Genomic DNA, 16,720 nt, shown 5'->3' with positions numbered 1-16,720 from the left:
TGAAAGTACTCTGTATGATAAGAGTGAACCCTAGTGTAAACCATAGACTATGGGTGATGATAATGTGTCAGTGTAGATTCATCAGTCGTAACAAACTTAGCAGTCTGGTGGGGAATGTTGATGATGGGGAGGCTGTGCATGTTTGGGGGTAGAGGGATATGGGAAATCTGTACCTTCCTCTCAGTTTAGCTGTGAACCTAAAGCTACTCTAAAAATAAAAACTTCTTTTTAAAAATAAAGAAAGCAGACCACTTTCAATCAGTTTTATTCTTGTCTTTAAATTATCTCAGCACAATGCACTTGCTTATTGCCAGTCCCCAGCTGGGCTGGCCCCACCACCACTCTTGGTACACCCCTGTGTCCCCATCCTCGAATTTCTTAAAATCAACTGAAGTCCATTTATATTCATTGTTAGAAACTATACAATTATTGTTGTCTGACTTACAGAGAAGTTGGAGAAGGAATTAAGGCACTGTAAGTCATTTTGAGAAAGAGTCTACCACAAGTTCTATCCTTTGGAATGGCCCTACAACGGGAAACAGAAATATTTTAAAAGGGAAATATCAGCAGGTTTGATGACTACTTAAGAACTAAAGGCTTCCATGTGACAAAATACAGCAACAACAAAATTTTAAATCAAACAACAATTAGGGAAATTATTTTCCATGCATATAACAGGACAAGGGTCTATGCACTTAAATATAAAACACTCACACAAAGTGACCAACGACAACAAAAACCATTGACGTCCCAACAGGTGTATGGACAAAAGACATGGGCAGAAAAGTCACAGAAGAGGAAACGCAGTAACAATCGTAAGGAGAAATGTCTTCCTTCACAGGCACTCAAACCAGTGCCACAGACACTTAACATGAGACTCATTTTTCATCTCTCGTATTTAAGGTAATATGAGCGTGGAGTGAGATGGGCCACTCTCGTGCTCTGCTCCCAGAAGAATACATATCTTAATAATATTAATCCTTGGTTATTTATATTGCAAGTGGTTTTTTTCCCCAGGTTCTTTCTCATTTAATGTTGTTTATAGTATTTGGTCCCTTCGTTCATAGGATTCAGAAGGACACACTCTCTAAAGAAAATCTATTCTCCTCCCTGTGACAGCAGTAAGAGCATCCCCCAAGCTCCCGCCTAAGCAGCAACCAAGTCTGTGTGGGTTTGAGATTCGATGGTCTTCTGAAACGTGCATCTCCTATCTTCTGCCAACCATTGGCAAGGGTGGTCTGGCCTGTGGAATATGAACAACATGCACGTTAGATTGATTTCCCTTGATTTCTGATTTCCCCTTGATTCTGAGTCTGATGATGACACCATTTTGCTGGCCAGGGCCTGTTCCTGGAACATTATAGATGTCACATGTTACTTTGGCCAAGGATCCCACTGGAGACTTTCACCATCACTACACATAACAGGCAGTCACATTATCTAAGAAACCCTTGAAATTGCAGCCTTAAGACAAATGTCTTAGCTCTGTGCTATATGCTAGCACATTCTTTGAGTGGTTGATGTCGGAAATTTAAAAATCTCTCAGCAGTGACTGATAAGGTAGGAATGGAAAATATCTTGGAAAATCTTATAAAAACAATCAGATGTTTTACTCTACAGGGAAGGGAGTAGGAAAGTAAGAGAATTTATTATTGTAAGCATGTGGGGACCCACGATGGGAAGCACAGCTCACTTCTATTCAAAGGAGTTCCATTTTACCTGCCTCAGGATACAATGGAAACCTGTCAGCATAAGATTCCAAAGAAGCAGACTACCATAACCACAGCTGGGAAACGAATCTCACCTTCCAGATCCTGAGCTGAGCCTCTGATCCTACGGAACCAGCCTCAGCCAGACATAGGTAGTGTAGAGGAACCCAGGGAGAGCAGAGGCTCTTGAAAATTGCTGGTGGCTGTACATTTTTGGAAGATACTTTTGCAAAATGTATCAAAAGTCTTAAATGGATGCTGTATCTTGTCGAATGCTTTCTCTGCATCTATTAAGATGATCGTGTGATTTTTATTCTTCATTTTGTTAATGTGGTGTATCACGTTGATTGATTTGCAGTTGTTGAACCATCCCTGCATCCCTGGAATAAGTCCCACTTAATCACGGTGTATGATCTTTTTAATGTATTGTTGTTTTCAATTTGCTAGTATTTTGTTGAGGACTTTTACATCTATGTTCATCAGTGATATTGGCCTGTAATTTTCTTTTTCTATGTTGTCCTTGTCTGGTTTTGGTATCAGGGTAATGTTGGCCTTGTAGAATACACTAAAAATGAAATAGCAGGAAAAAAAATGAGAAATACCATCCCATTTACAATTGCAACAGAAAGAATAAAATACCTAGGAATAAATTTAACCAAAGAGGTGAAAGACCTGTACACTGAAAACTATAAAACATTGTTGAAAGAAATCAGAGAAACACAAAGAAATGGAAAGACATTCTGTGCTCATGGATTGAAAGAATTAACATAAATAAAATGTCCATACTTCCTAAAGCAATCTACAGATTCAGTGCAATCCCTCTCAAAGTCCCAATTACATTTTTCATGGAAATAGAATGAAGAATCCTAAAATTTGTATGGAACAACAAAAGACCCTGACTAGACAAAGGAATTTTGAGAAAAAAGAATAATGCTGGAGGTATCACACTCCCTGATTTCAAAATATACTGCAAAGCTATAATAATCAAAACAGCATGGTACTGGCACAAAAACAGACACATGGATCAATGGAACAGAATTGAGAGCCCAGAAATAAACCCATACATCTATGGACAGCTAATCTTCAACAAGGGAGCCAAGAATATACAGTGGAGAAAGGAAAGTCTCTTCTATAGGTGGTGTTGGGAAAACTGGACAGCCACATGCAAAAGAATGAAAGTAGACCATTATCTTACACCATACACAAAAATTAACACAAAATGGATTAAACACTTGAATGTAAGATCTGAAACCATAAAACTTCTAGAAGAAAACATACTCAGTACGCTCTTCGACAACAGTCTTGGCAGTATCTTTTTGAATACCATATCTCACCAGGCAAGGGAAACCAAAGAAAAAATAAACAAATGGGACTGTATCAAACTAAAAAGATTTTGCATAGCAAGGAAACCATCAACGAAATGAAAAGGAACCTAACAATTGGGAGAAGATATTTGCAAATAATATGCAAAATATATAAAGAACACATACAACTCAACAAGAAAAAAAACAAACCACCCAATTTAAAAATGGGCAAAGGATTTGAACAGACATTTTTCCAAAGAAGATATACAGATGGTTAACAGGCACATGAAAAGATGTTCAACATCACCAATTATTCAGGAAACGCAAATCAAAACTGCAATGAGATATCACCTCATGCCCATCAGAATAGCTATAATTAACAAGACAAGAAATAACAAGTGTTGGAGAGGATGTGGAGAAAAGAGAACCCTCATACACTGCTGGTGGGAATGTAAACTGGTGCAGCCACTATGGAAAACAGTATGGAGAGTCCTCAAAAAATTAAGAGTAGAACTACCATTTGATCCAGCTATTCCACTGCTGGATATTTATCCAAAGAACCTGAAAACACAAATGCAAAAAGATACCCCTACGTTCATTGCAGTATTATTCAAGATAGCCAAGACTTGGAAACAACCTAAGTTCCCATCAACAGATGAATGGATAAAGAAGATGTGGTATATATACACAATAGAATACTCCGCAGCCATAAAAATGATGAAATCTTGCCATTTGCAACAACATGGATGGACCTTGAGGGTATTAGGCTAAGGAAAATAAGTCAGACAGAGAAAGTCAAATACGGTATGATTTCACTCACAAGTAAAAGATAAAAACAACAACAACAAACACATAGACACAGAGAATAGATTGGTGGTTACCAGAGGGGAAGGAGAGAGGAAAGAGGGTGAAAGGAGTAAGAGGGCACCTGTGTATGGTGACGGATGGTAATTAGTCTGCGTGGTGAACATGATGTAGTCCACACAGAAATCAAAATATAATAATGTACACCTGAAATTTATACAATGTTATAATCCAGGGGCCAGCCCCATGGCGCAAGTGGTTAAGTGCGCGTGCTCCTCCGCTGCGGCGGCCCCGGGTTCACCTGTTCGGATCCCGGGCGTGCACCGACGCATCGCTTGGCAAGCCATGCTGTGGTGGTGTCCCATATAAAGTGGAGGAGGATGGGCATGGGTGTTAGCTCAAGGCCAGTCTTCCTCAGCAAAAAGAGGAGGATTGGCAGATGTTAGCTCAGGACCAATCTTCCTCACAAAAAACAAAAACAAAAAAACAATGTTATAAACCAATGTTATCTCAATAAATTAAAAAACGTTTTTAGCACTTTCATAATGTCAACAAATAGCCAATAAATGTTCACATCTCCCTGATTGCTTATACGTTTTTTAACTGTTTTCTCGTTTGAACCAAAATTCAAATTAAGTCCATAAGTTACAAAAAAAAAGTCTTCCCTCGCCGAAAGCTTTTAGGATTTTTCTATGTATCCTTATAATTATAAAATTGTAAAAGGATATGTTTATGTTTGAATCTTTTTTCCATGGTTTCTTCTCAATGCTCAGCGGGCTCTTTCGTTCTGAAGATTTGTTGGCTTTCTTCAGTTTGGGGAAATTTTTTCTGTTTTTTTGAATAAGTTTTTAATTATACCAGTAAATTAAATTTAAAAAAGTAAAAATAAATTTCTTAAGAAATGATTTTTAAAAAGTCCTTTATATGTAAAACTAAAGCCCACAGTTCCCAGTCCATCTCCATGCCTAATCCTACCGGGGGGAACCACTAGTATGAGTGTGGAATATAAAAACACATACACACACACACACACACAACACAGAACCATTTAAGATACATTGTTTTGAAGAGTTTCCTTCCTCCCTATCTTCCTTCTTTGTTTATTTGTTTTGTTTGCTCTTTGTGTCTGTTTAGAAGGCCTTTCCTACCCCAAAGTCAGAAGCACATTTGCCTACGTTTCTTCTAAACATTTTTACGGCTTTGTTTCGGACATTTAGGTCTTTTAACAAATTGACATTTACATTTGTGCACAAAATAAGGCACTGGTCCAACTTCATTTTTTCCTCTACAGATAACCATTTAGTCCAGCTGTATTTATTGACACATCTATCGTTGCCCCGCAGATCTGAAGTGCCATTTTGTCGTGCATCAAATTCCCATGTATATATTGATCTGGTTCTGCCTCTATTCTGTCCCATTGATCTGCTCATCTATTCCTATAACAACGTCACAATTTTAGTTACCATAACTTTAAAGTATATCCTGTGAGGTTTAGAAAAGGCCTTTCCTTCTTCTTGTTTTGGCAATTCACTTTTTAAAAAATGGGTAATACAGGCCTATGGAAAAAAAAAAAATCTCAAAAAGCATAGTGTAAAGTTAGTCTCTTTCTCTCACTGACATTCCCCAGCCGTATCCAGTTCTTCTCCCCAGAAGCAACCTCTTACATTTTTCCAGAAATATTCTAGGCATATATCAGCAGATAGTATGCACTCAGTATGTATTCTGTAGATTCTTCCTATCAGTATGTATCAAGCTGCCTTATTCTTTTTAATATTCCACTGTATGGAAATTGCATAATTTATTTATCCCATCCCCTCTTCATTCCATGCTGCGGATCCCTTCACTGGGCAGCCATTCCTCAATTATTATGGTTCTGGGTCTCAGGTTTTCCTAGTTTAATCAAAGATGGAATTTACATTTCTGTTTAATATTCTCCTTGTTTGGAGGCTGATGTTGAGAAGAAAGGTAGTAGAATGTCTTTTCTCTGCCATCTAGGAGATGGAAACTAGCCTCCCTTTAACTTTGAATATTCTTACACATTTACTGTTCCATAGGAAGTTTAGGATCTGTTATACAAATAGCAGGAAAAATTCTGTCGGAGTCAGGGTATACTTTGTTGAAGTTATTGATTATGTGGGTCTTTCCATCCATGAAAATGTTGTCTACTATTTCTTCACTTCCTCCTCTCTATGCTCCCGTTGGATCTCCTATAGCTGTAGAAAGTTTTGAATCAGGTGTATCATATACGAAACTCTGAGAAGGCCACAACCTAACCTAGGCAATATTCCAGCAAAGTATAAATAACCTGAACCTAATCATAAGAAAACATCAGACAAGCCCACATAAACACAGGTATATACATACAGAGAGAGAGAAAGATAAAGCAAATAGTGTAAAATGTTCACATTAGGTGAATCTGGGTAAAGGGAATACAGGTGTCTTTAATGCTATTTTTATTTTTGCAACCTTTCTATAAGTTTGAAATTATCTCCAAATAAAAAGGGTTTTTTTTTTCATGTAATTGAGTATAAAAGCCTGGAGCTCCAAGGAGAGAAACGGACTAGAGACAGAAATCCATCAGGACGTAGATGTTATTTCAAGTCATGAGAATGAATGAGCTAATATAGGAGAACATGAAAGACGAAGAGAAGGGGCCAGGACCACGTCCAGGGAACACCAATGTTCAGAGATCAGGCAGAAAAGAGGAGCCCGCCGTGAAGACAGAGGAGGAGGTGGTGGAGGGAAACCAGAGCAGTGAGGTGTCATGGAAACCAAGAGAAGACAGTGTTTCAAGAAGTGACTAACTGTGATAAATGTTGCTAATAGGTTGCCTAAGACAGGGATATGACCACTGGATTTAGCAAGAGGAAGATCGTGGGAGACCTTAACAAGAACAGTTTCAATGAACTCATAGTGAAAGAAGCCAGATTTTAGTGATTCCCAGAGGCAACACAAGGCAAGGAAGTAGAGCAGTGAATGTAGGTAACTCTCAAGAAATGTGTCTATGAAAGGAAAAGAGAGACAGAGTACAGTTTCTACACCACTCCAATACTATCTACTATCTATCTTCCAGTAACTTCCTCAATTTTTTTTTTTTGAGGAAGACTAGCCCTGCATTAACATCTGTTGACAATCTTCCTGTATTTCTTTTTTCTCCCCAAAGCCTCAGTACATAGTTGTATACCATAGTTGTAGAGTTGTGGCTCTTCTATGTAGGACACCACCTCAGCATGGCTTGATGAGCGGTGAGTAGATCCGTGCCGAGGATCCGAACCAGCAAACCCCGGGCCACCAAAGCGGAGCACATGAACTTAACCACTATGCCACCGGGCCAGCCAAACTTCCTCAATTTTTTGTCTGATAATGGCACCCTCTGTTCCAGCACAGCTCTGAACTTATTAATTTTTTTTTCTTTTTTTTATTGATGTTTTAATAGTTTTTAATATTGTAAAATTTTGGATTGTACATTTTTGTTTGTCCATCACCATGTATATGACTCCCTTCACCCCTTGTGCCCACCCCCCACCCCCATTCCCCTGGTAACCACAATACAGTTTTCTCTGTCCATGAGTTGGTTTATATTCCACATATGAGTGAGATCATACAGTGTTTGTCTTTCTCCTTCTGGCTTACTTCACTTAACATAATACCCTCCAGGCCCATCCATGTTGTTGCAAATGGGACGATTTTGTCTTTTTTTTATGGCTGAGTAGTATTCCATTGTATATATATACCACATCTTTTTGATCCAATCATCGGTCGAGGAACACTTGGGTTGCTTCCACTTCTTGGCTATGGTGAATAATGCTGCAATGAACATAGGGGTGCATAAGCCTCTTTGGATTGTTGATTTCAGGTGCGTTGGATAGATTCCCAGTAGTGGGATAGCTGGATCATAGGGCATCTCTATTTTTAATTCTTTGAGGAATCTCCATACCGTTTCCCATAGAGGCTGCACCAGTTTGCATTCCCACCAGCTGTGTATGAGGGTTCCTGTTTCTCCACATCCTCTCCAACATTTGTTGTTTTTTATCTTGGTGATTATAACCATTCTAACAGGTGTGAGGTGATATCTTAGTGTTGTTTTGATTTGCATTTCCCTGATGATTAATGATGTTGAACATCTTTTCATGTGCCTATTGGCCATCTGTATATCTTCTTTGGAGAAGTGTCTGTTCATTTTCTCTGCCCATTTTTTGATCGGGTTGTTTGTTTTTTTATTGTTCAGTTGTGTGAGTTCTTTATATATTATGGAGAGCAACCCCTTGTCAGATGTACGTTTTGCAAATATTCTCTCCCTGTTGGTGGGTTGTCTGTTCATCTTGATTCTGGTTTCGTTTGTCTTGTAGAACCTCTTTAATCTGATAAAGTCCCACTTGTTTATTTTTTCTTTAGTTTCCCTAGTCTGGGTAGACATGTCATCTGAAAAGATTCCTTTATGACCAATGTCAAATAGTGTGTTGCCTATATTTTCTTCTATGAGTTTTATAGTTTCAGGTCTCACCTTCAGGTCTTTGATCCATTTTGAGTTAATTTTTGTGAATGGCGATAGCAGATGGTCCACTTTCATTCTTTTGCTTGTGGCTGTCCAGTTTTCCCAACACCATTTATTGAAGAGACTTTCCTTTCTCCATTGTATTGAACTTATTATTTTTAACAATTTTTTTGTAATTTTCTATGGGATTACAGGTGGAAGGAGAAGTAGACAAGCGTCCTCAGCCTACCATCTTGAACCAGAAATCTACATTACTTTACATCCGCTATATCATTAAATCTTCCCCACAATCCTGTGAGGAAAATATCATCCCTATCTTAAAGATGAGAAATCTGAGGCCCAGATAGGTAAAGAGCCCAAGGTCACACAGCTCATCAGTGACAGAGTTGGGATTCATACCCAAGTGTGTTCGCTTTCAAAGTTCACACCACTTTCACCTCACCACCTAGACAGAATATGAAATGAACATACTAAGTGGGACTGGTAAGCAATAGAAATTTAGGGGTTTAAAAAAACCTATACTTCATACATGACTAGCTTTATTATCCTGAATTTTTTGTGGACCTATTTCCCTTACTTTAGTAAAGCTCCTCTTGTATATTTCAGCTTTTCTCAGCTATGCTACAAGGAAACATCAAGAGGCAGGATTGTATTGTGGGAAGATCATGGAGCCTAACAGACCTGGGTTTGAGTCTCAGTCCCAGTGGGGATCTGAGAAATTCTTAATATTTCACCCTGTAAAATGGAGTTGGGGTTATTGTAAACATTAGCGCCAATGTATGGAAAGCCCTTTGTGCTCGGGAGATGTTCCGCAAATGGAGGTATTCCTCACAAAACATCTACCCAGCTGACATCACCCTTGCAAGATGCTTCTTGGTTTTTAATATCCAAACTTCAGAGAACACATGTATCTCTCCAAGTAATGTTTTTTGGCCATAATTTATTGAGGGTAAATTTATATTTACACCCATGAAACACAACACACTACATTTTAAACAAAGCAATGTGTCAATAAAGTCTTGAGAAATATTAATTAATTATTAATTTAACAGTTAATTATTAATCGTAATTAATAGAACATCAGAAGTTTTTGTAAAGCATGCTGAATGTCAAGAAAGTGGAGGAACATTTCTCGTGTTGCTGGCACTGAAAGATGTCACAGCATCACTTCATACAAAGCAACCTCTAGTGACCATATTGATTATTGGTGCTTTAAGTTATATTTTAAGCATTTTACATCCTACTGTGGTAGTTTATTACTTGTATGTAGTTGTTTTACTATGTTTAATTACGTTCAGAAAATTGATTGGCAGATGTGTGCAATATAATTTTTTCCATTTAAAATAACAAGAATAGTTTCCTGGTCAGCATTTTTATGCCAGAATGTCTGATACTCAGGAACAGACGACTGTCCTTAAGTGGGATCTGAGAGAATCAGGATCCTTTCACAACCTGCTAGACAAGAGAAGCCTGGTACATTAGGACCAAAAAGAGGCCATTTCCAAGAGAAAGCAGCGTTAGAAGCCCTCATAGTCAGTTCCTGTCATTTCATGCCTTACAGGGGACAATGGTCATCCATTTTGTCGCCAGAGACTTGTATCTTCTTCTATGCTTGTGCCCCGCCCCCTCTCCTCCACCTTGTGAGGCAGAGCCCACCTCTCACTATAGAAACCAAAAGTGCTGGACACTGGCTTCTCCAGCCCCCTGGCAGGTGGGCGAGGTAAGTGACCTGGGCTCTGTCACTCACATTCCCAGAATGTATTCTGGCAATGGTCAATGGCAATCATAGTGGCAGGACCTCTAGTTTCTAGAAGCAACGGTGGCTCTGTTTCCAGCCAGCACCCAGTGCCCAGTGTTGGGGTGTTGGCAGAGGGCCCTGCAGGGGACCAAATGTGTCTTCACCATATGAGTCCTTTGGCAGAAGCTGTGCTCTATCTGTCTGTGCAACTTCCAAACCAGGTGCCCCAGTGCTCCTGGAGATACTGTGAGCTGCCCAGTGTCTTGCTAATAAATTCTCTCTCTGCTTAATCATCCAGGGTCAGTTCCCTTTGCTTGCAACTATGAACCCTGACTGAAAGAGGATCTTGCATTTTCTTGGCTAAAGAGGGTATTCCTTTGTGCCATCTTACTCCAAATTCTGCCTCTCAAGGGTATATCAAGCATCCAATGTCCTTGGCCAATGGCCACTGTGGACAGAATGGCCTCCCAGTGGTCACACTCTGAGGATATCCCTCAGCCCTGATCCCTGAGAACTCCATCTCCCCCCTTCAGATCTCAAGATATTGGTCACCTTTCTAGCTGTTATGAGCGAAATGCCCCAATGTGGATGTGCCTGCTCCTCACTTTATCTCAGCTCTCTAAAAAACCGCTCACCGCCACCCCTTCTCCAGGGACTCCTTGGAGCCTGTGGTTTTCTAGCTACTTTGCTGCTGAGTGTGGGAAAGGAGATAAGGCAAGAGCACAAGGTTGAAATGTTCCCAGAAGCATCTAGTAGGTTTGTCTCTTATTAATACTGGTTTGCTGTTCTCTGCCTGAAATCAGACCACGTCTGCCATCATTGTGGGCTGATGCAGGATGAATCAGACCCTGCAGATCTAGGAAATCCTCAGTGGTCTCCCCAGTCACCCTTGGCACAGAACCCAAGGTAACTGAACAGACAAGCCAGGATGGATTTCTTTTTTTTTTTTTAAAGATTTTATTTTTTTTTAAAGATTTTATTTATTTATTTTTTCCCCCCAAAGCCCCAGTAGATAGTTGTATGTCATAGCTGCACATCCTTCTAGTTGCTGTATGTGGGACTCGGCCTCAGGATGGACGGAGAAGTGGTGCCTCGGTGCGCGCCCGGGATCCGAACCCGGGCCACCAGCATCGGAGCACGTGCACTTAACCACCAAGCCACGGGGCCGGCCCCAGGATGGATTTCTAACCATGATGCTGACAGATGCCAAAACCATGCACTAGAGCCACCTCCTCAGTCCACTGAGTCTCCATATTGTGGGTCTTTTTTCCTTCGCGTATGACTGTGCCTGAAAAGCCCGATGCCTTCCCAGAAACCTCCCCACACTAATTACATGTGTGGTCTCTGAGGGAGACTCACGCTCACTTGGGAGCTTGGAGGCAGTGATTGCAAGAAGACAAGAAACTCTGTGCTCGCCCTGCTCCCATGAGCACAAGCTCCTCAGATCAACATTCTCCTCTTTTCCAAAAAGCTCTTTTGTCAAATGCCTTATCCCATTGCCGTACACAACTTCCCTTGGGCATAGATTTTGTAATCCAGCTGGGAAAAGTGAGGCCCAAAGGGGGCAAGAGGGACTTTCAATGTGGCAGAGCCATGCCAGCTTAGGACTGCTGATGCCTCCTCTGGTGGTCCGTCCACATCAGCTGTTGATGACATCATCCACCGTGCTTAACCTTTGGTAGATAAAGGCTCCCATCTCCTTCCTTCAGTTCATCTTCTTTCAGCCATTAAATAAAGCGTTCTTTGGAAGTGCACAGTTCTCTAGGGATTCGCCAAGGCAAAGTTATGATCACCAGAATCTAGACCAACAAAAGGATGTTGTAGCTTTGCCCTCTAAGGAGTGGCATATTATCCAAACAAGACTTGTGTTGCTCTGGGCATCGTGTCCCAGGTCACTGATCTGCTTCTCCTGGTGGGGCTGGTCTACTCCAAAGCTGGGACGTCTTCCTGTCATGGGGCTGCTCTAAAGGAGGCTGAGAGAGGGTAGAGGTTGGTGAGCAGAGTAAGGCGGAGTCACCCACAAGGCCAGGAAAACACTACTCAGGCCGGGCTGTGGGAGATGGTCACCCAAAGGCCAACTTAGCCCATCCTCCCTCCACATCCCTTTCTGGGGTTGGGGGTAAGGATGAGAGGTCCTGAAATGCTCTGGCCTCATTATTTCTTACTCCAAAACTTTCTCTTCCATGTTCCTTTCTCGACCACAAGCCATGGCATTTGAAAGCTGTACAGCTTTAGAGACTGTTCCCAACCCCTCATTTTACAGTCGGGGTGACCTTGCTTCAAACGTGTTGCAAAGGCAGAAGGTCCAGCAAAGGTGTTTTCTAGGGTGCAACGTGGAAAATACACTTGGGATTCATATATGGGTCTCTTTGGCCCAGCCTGAAGCCCTGCATGTGGCGTAAAGGAGAAAAATGGCTGGAAAGCTCCCAAAAGCTGACCCTGCAATTCCTCTGAATTCTCCCCACCACAAACCTAGCCAAGTGTCCAGAATGGACGAGAAACAGATCAGTAGTCTATCGGTTTTGGAGTCGAACTCTGATGCTCATATTCCCTGAGAGACACCTGAGCACCCTGATCTCTTCGGAGTTTCTGGGGCTCTGACATCGAGGAGGGTCCTCAAAAGCAGTGAGTTTCTAAGGAAAATCTGAACCTCACTGAAGCCATCTTGTAGGCCTCTGACAACATCTTTTTCAGTTTCCCTGCTACTGAGAAAACACAAGGCCCCTCTTTCTCTCCACTTTGAAGTAGCTAAAGTACATTCTGTATCCACAATCCCTGTTTCCCTCTGACCCCCAGTTTCTCCTCTCCCACTAGGAACAGACACGAGGCCCAGTAGAGCCTCCATATTTGGTGGCGGGAAATACCAAGTGAGCTCTTCCTGCATCTGCTGTTTCTCAAGTGCCTTCAGCTCAAGATAATCAATATGCCAAAGCAACATATTTGGGGGTAGCATATTCTGATCCCCTTCAGCTAGAACACTCTTTCCTCTGTCTTCCTAGTTATGTCCACTCATAGTCTCTGCCTTCAAGTCTCTGTGTAGATCCACTTCCTCCAGGAAGCCTTCCCTGATCCAACAAGTCTGGGTAGGACTCCCTTCCTGTGCTTCCCGCCCAGGGGTCCTGCTCACACAGCATCCTAGTCATCTGATTCCCAGTCTGAACCCCTGAGAGTGGGGCCATGGCCATCTCACCCGAGTCTCTATCTCCAACACCAAGCACAGGGCCCAGCACAGAGCGGGCCTTAGGTTTCTATTTGTTGAGCTGTTGACCTAAAATTTATTTCAATTTCAATGCTTAGATGATGTGTTTCTTTGCTTCTGGTTGAAAATTCAATTGCTTACATATTATTGGAAAATAGATTTCTGTGAAACATGACAAAGTGAAGAGGTTAAGGGAAAAACCAGAAGATTTTCATCCCTGTTGTGCTACCTGTGGCTCACAGGCTCTGCCCCCAGACTCTCCTCCATGGCCAACTGCTGCCCTGAGAGACTTTTAGGAGGTGAAAATAATCCTCAGTGGGTTGGGCTGAACAGTTCCAGCTGGGGCAGGCTGGAACCACCCCATCATTCATTTGTAAGAATGCAATTTGGTGGGCCAGTTCCTAGTCCTAAGTTAAATACCACCTTAGATGGTGGTGAGATGAAAAGATGGTCCTCTCTGAGGAATTCCTCGCAAGCTCACTTGCCACATTCAGCATGTGGTGATGTCAACCAGAGGGTAAACAGCTTGAGAAGGCCATGAGCTGCGATAGACACACACACCCTAGATCATGCAATGGCTGTCTTCCCTGATTTTACTGGGAGAATCCTGGAAAACTCACTGCAGAGAAGCTGAGAAGAGTCAAAGAGCCCCTTGAACAGCAGCCGTGACAATGCCAATGGGTCAGAACATGTCTGAATTCAAATGAAAATGAAAATACGACATGCCAAAATTTATGGAATATAGCAAAAGCGGTTCTAAGAGCAAAGTTTACAGCAATACAGGCCTACATCAACAAACAAGAAAAATCTCAAATAAATAATCTAACAGTGCACCTAAAGGAACTGGAAAAAGATCAAACAAAGCCCCAAATCAGTAGAAGGAACAAAATACTAAAAATCAGAGCAGAAATAAATGAAATAGATACTAAAAAAATATATAAAAAATCAATGAAACCAAGAGATGGTTCTTTGAAAAGATAAACAAAATTGACAAACCTTATCTAGACTCACCACAAAAAAAGAAAGAAGGCTAAAATAAATGAAATCAGAAAGGAAAGAGGAGAAATTACAAGGCACACCTCAGAAATACAAAAGATTATAACAGAATACTATGAAAAGCTATATGCCAACAAATTGGATAATCTAGAAGAAATTGATAAATTCTTAGAACCATACAACCTTCCAAAACTGAATCAAGAAGAAATAGAGAATTTGAATTGACCAATCACCAGCAAGGAGATCGAAACAGTAATTAGAAACCTCCCAAAAAATAAAAGTCCAGGACCAGACGGCTCCCCTAGTAAATTTTACCAAATGTTCAAAGAAGACTCAATACCTATCCTTCTCAAACTCTTCCCAAAAATTAAAGAGGAAGGGAAGCACCCTAACTCATTCCATGAGGCCAACATTACCCTGACACCAAAACCAGACAAGGACAACACAAACAAAGAAAATTACAGGCCAATATCACTGATGAACATCGATGCAAAAATCCTCAACAAAATACTAGCAAATCGCATACAACAATACATTAAAAAGATTATACACCATGATCAAGTGGGATTTATTCCAGGGATGCAAAGATAGTTCAACATCTGCAAATCAATTAACGCGATACACCGCATTAACAAAATGAACAATAAAAATCACATGATCATCTCAATAGAGAGAAAGCATTTGACAAGACAGCATCCATTTATGATAAAAACTGTGAATAAAATGAGCACAGAAGGAAAGGGCCTCAACATAATAAAGGCCATATATGACAAACCCGTATCATACTCAATGGAGAAAAACTAAAAGCTATCCCTCTAAGAACAGGAACCAGACAAGGATGCCCACTTTCACCACTCTTATTTAACATAGTATTGGAAGTCCTAGCCAGAACAATCAGGCAAGAAAAAGAAATAAAAAAGATCCAAATTGGAAAGGAAGAAGTAAAACCGTCACTATTTGCAGATGACATGATTTTATATACAGAAAACCCAAAAGAATCCTCCAAAAAACTTTTAGAAATAATAAATGAGTACAGTAAAGTTGCAGGATACAAAATCAACATACCAAAATCAGTTGCATTTCCATACACTAACAATGAAGTAGCAGAAAGAGAAATTAAGAATACAATCCCATTTACAAGTGCAACAAAAAGAATAAAATATCTAGGAATAAATTTAATCAAAGAAGTGAAAGACATGTACACTGAAAACTGGAAAACATTGTTGAAAGAAATTGAAGACATGTGCTCTTGGATTGGAAGAATTAACATAGTTAAAATGTCCATACTTCCTAAAGCAATCTACAGATCCAGTGCAATCTTTATCAAAGTTCCAATGACATTTTTCACAGAAACAGAACAAAGAATCCTAAAATTTATATGGAACAACAAAAGACCCCAATTAGCCAAAGGATCCTGAGAAAAAAGAACAAAGCTGGAGGCATCACACTCTCCTTTCAAAATATACTACAAAGCTATAGTAATCAAAACAGCATGGTACTGGCACAAAAATAGACACAAAGATCAATGGAACAGAATCAAGAGCCCAGAAATAAACCCACACATCTATGGACAGCTAATTTTCAACAAGGGAGCCAAGAACATACAATGGAGACAGGAAAGTCTCTTCAAGAAATGGTGCTGGGAAAACTGGACAGCCACATGCAAAAGAAAGAAAGTAGACCGTTATCATACACCATACGCAAAAATTAACTTAAAATGGATTAAAGACTTGAATGTAAGACCTGAAACCATAAAACTTCTAGAAGAAAACATTGGCAGTATGCTTTCTGACATCGGTCTTAGCACCATATTTTCAAATACCATGTCTGGCAAGGGAAACAAAAGAAAAAATAAACAAATGAGACTGCATCAAACTAAAAAGATTCTGCACAGCAAAGGAAACCATCAACAAAATGAAAAGAACCTAACAATTGACAGAAGATATTTGCAAACTATATATCTGATAAGGGGTTAATATCCAACATATATAAAGAACTCATACATCTCAACAGCAAAAAAACAAACAACCCAATTAAAAAAATGGGCAAAACATCTGAACAGACATTTTTACAAAGAAGATATACAGATGGCTAACAGGTGCATGAAAAGATGTTCAACATCAGTAATTGTTAGGGAAATGCAAATCAAAACTACAATGAGATTTCACCTCATACCCATCAGAATGGCTATAACTAACAAGACAAGAAATTACAAGTGTTAGAGAGGATGTGGAGAAAAGGGAACTCACAGACATTGCTGGTGGGAATGCGAATTAGTGCAGCTACTATGGAAAACAGAATGGAGATTCCTCAAAAAATTAAGAATAGAACTACTGTACAATCCAGCTATTCCACTTCTGGATATTTATCCAAAAAACATGAAAACATGAATGCATAAAGATATATGCACCCCTTGTTCATTGCGGCATTATTCACAATAGCCAAGGCTTGGAAGCAACCTAAGTGTCCATCAAG

General features: G+C 40.3%; 1 long non-coding RNA gene across 1 annotated transcript in view; it reads right to left on the bottom strand.

Moving 5' to 3' along the window:
- Window positions 1–275: 275 nt before the first annotated feature.
- Window positions 276–16,720, bottom strand: part of LOC147916118 (uncharacterized) — a 43,499-nt gene continuing 27,054 nt past the window's right edge. The window contains exons 2-3 of the long non-coding RNA XR_015553413.1: window positions 1,805–2,274; window positions 276–1,243 (exon numbers count right to left, since the gene is read on the bottom strand). This is a non-coding gene — a long non-coding RNA (uncharacterized LOC147916118). The remainder of the gene's footprint in view (window positions 1,244–1,804; window positions 2,275–16,720) is intronic.

This window comes from Ceratotherium simum, chromosome 10, assembly GCF_057802395.1.
Source record: "Ceratotherium simum simum isolate JZ-2026a chromosome 10, ASM5780239v1, whole genome shotgun sequence".
NCBI lineage: Eukaryota > Metazoa > Chordata > Mammalia > Perissodactyla > Rhinocerotidae > Ceratotherium > Ceratotherium simum.
This window is presented reverse-complemented; position numbering and strand designations above follow the sequence as displayed.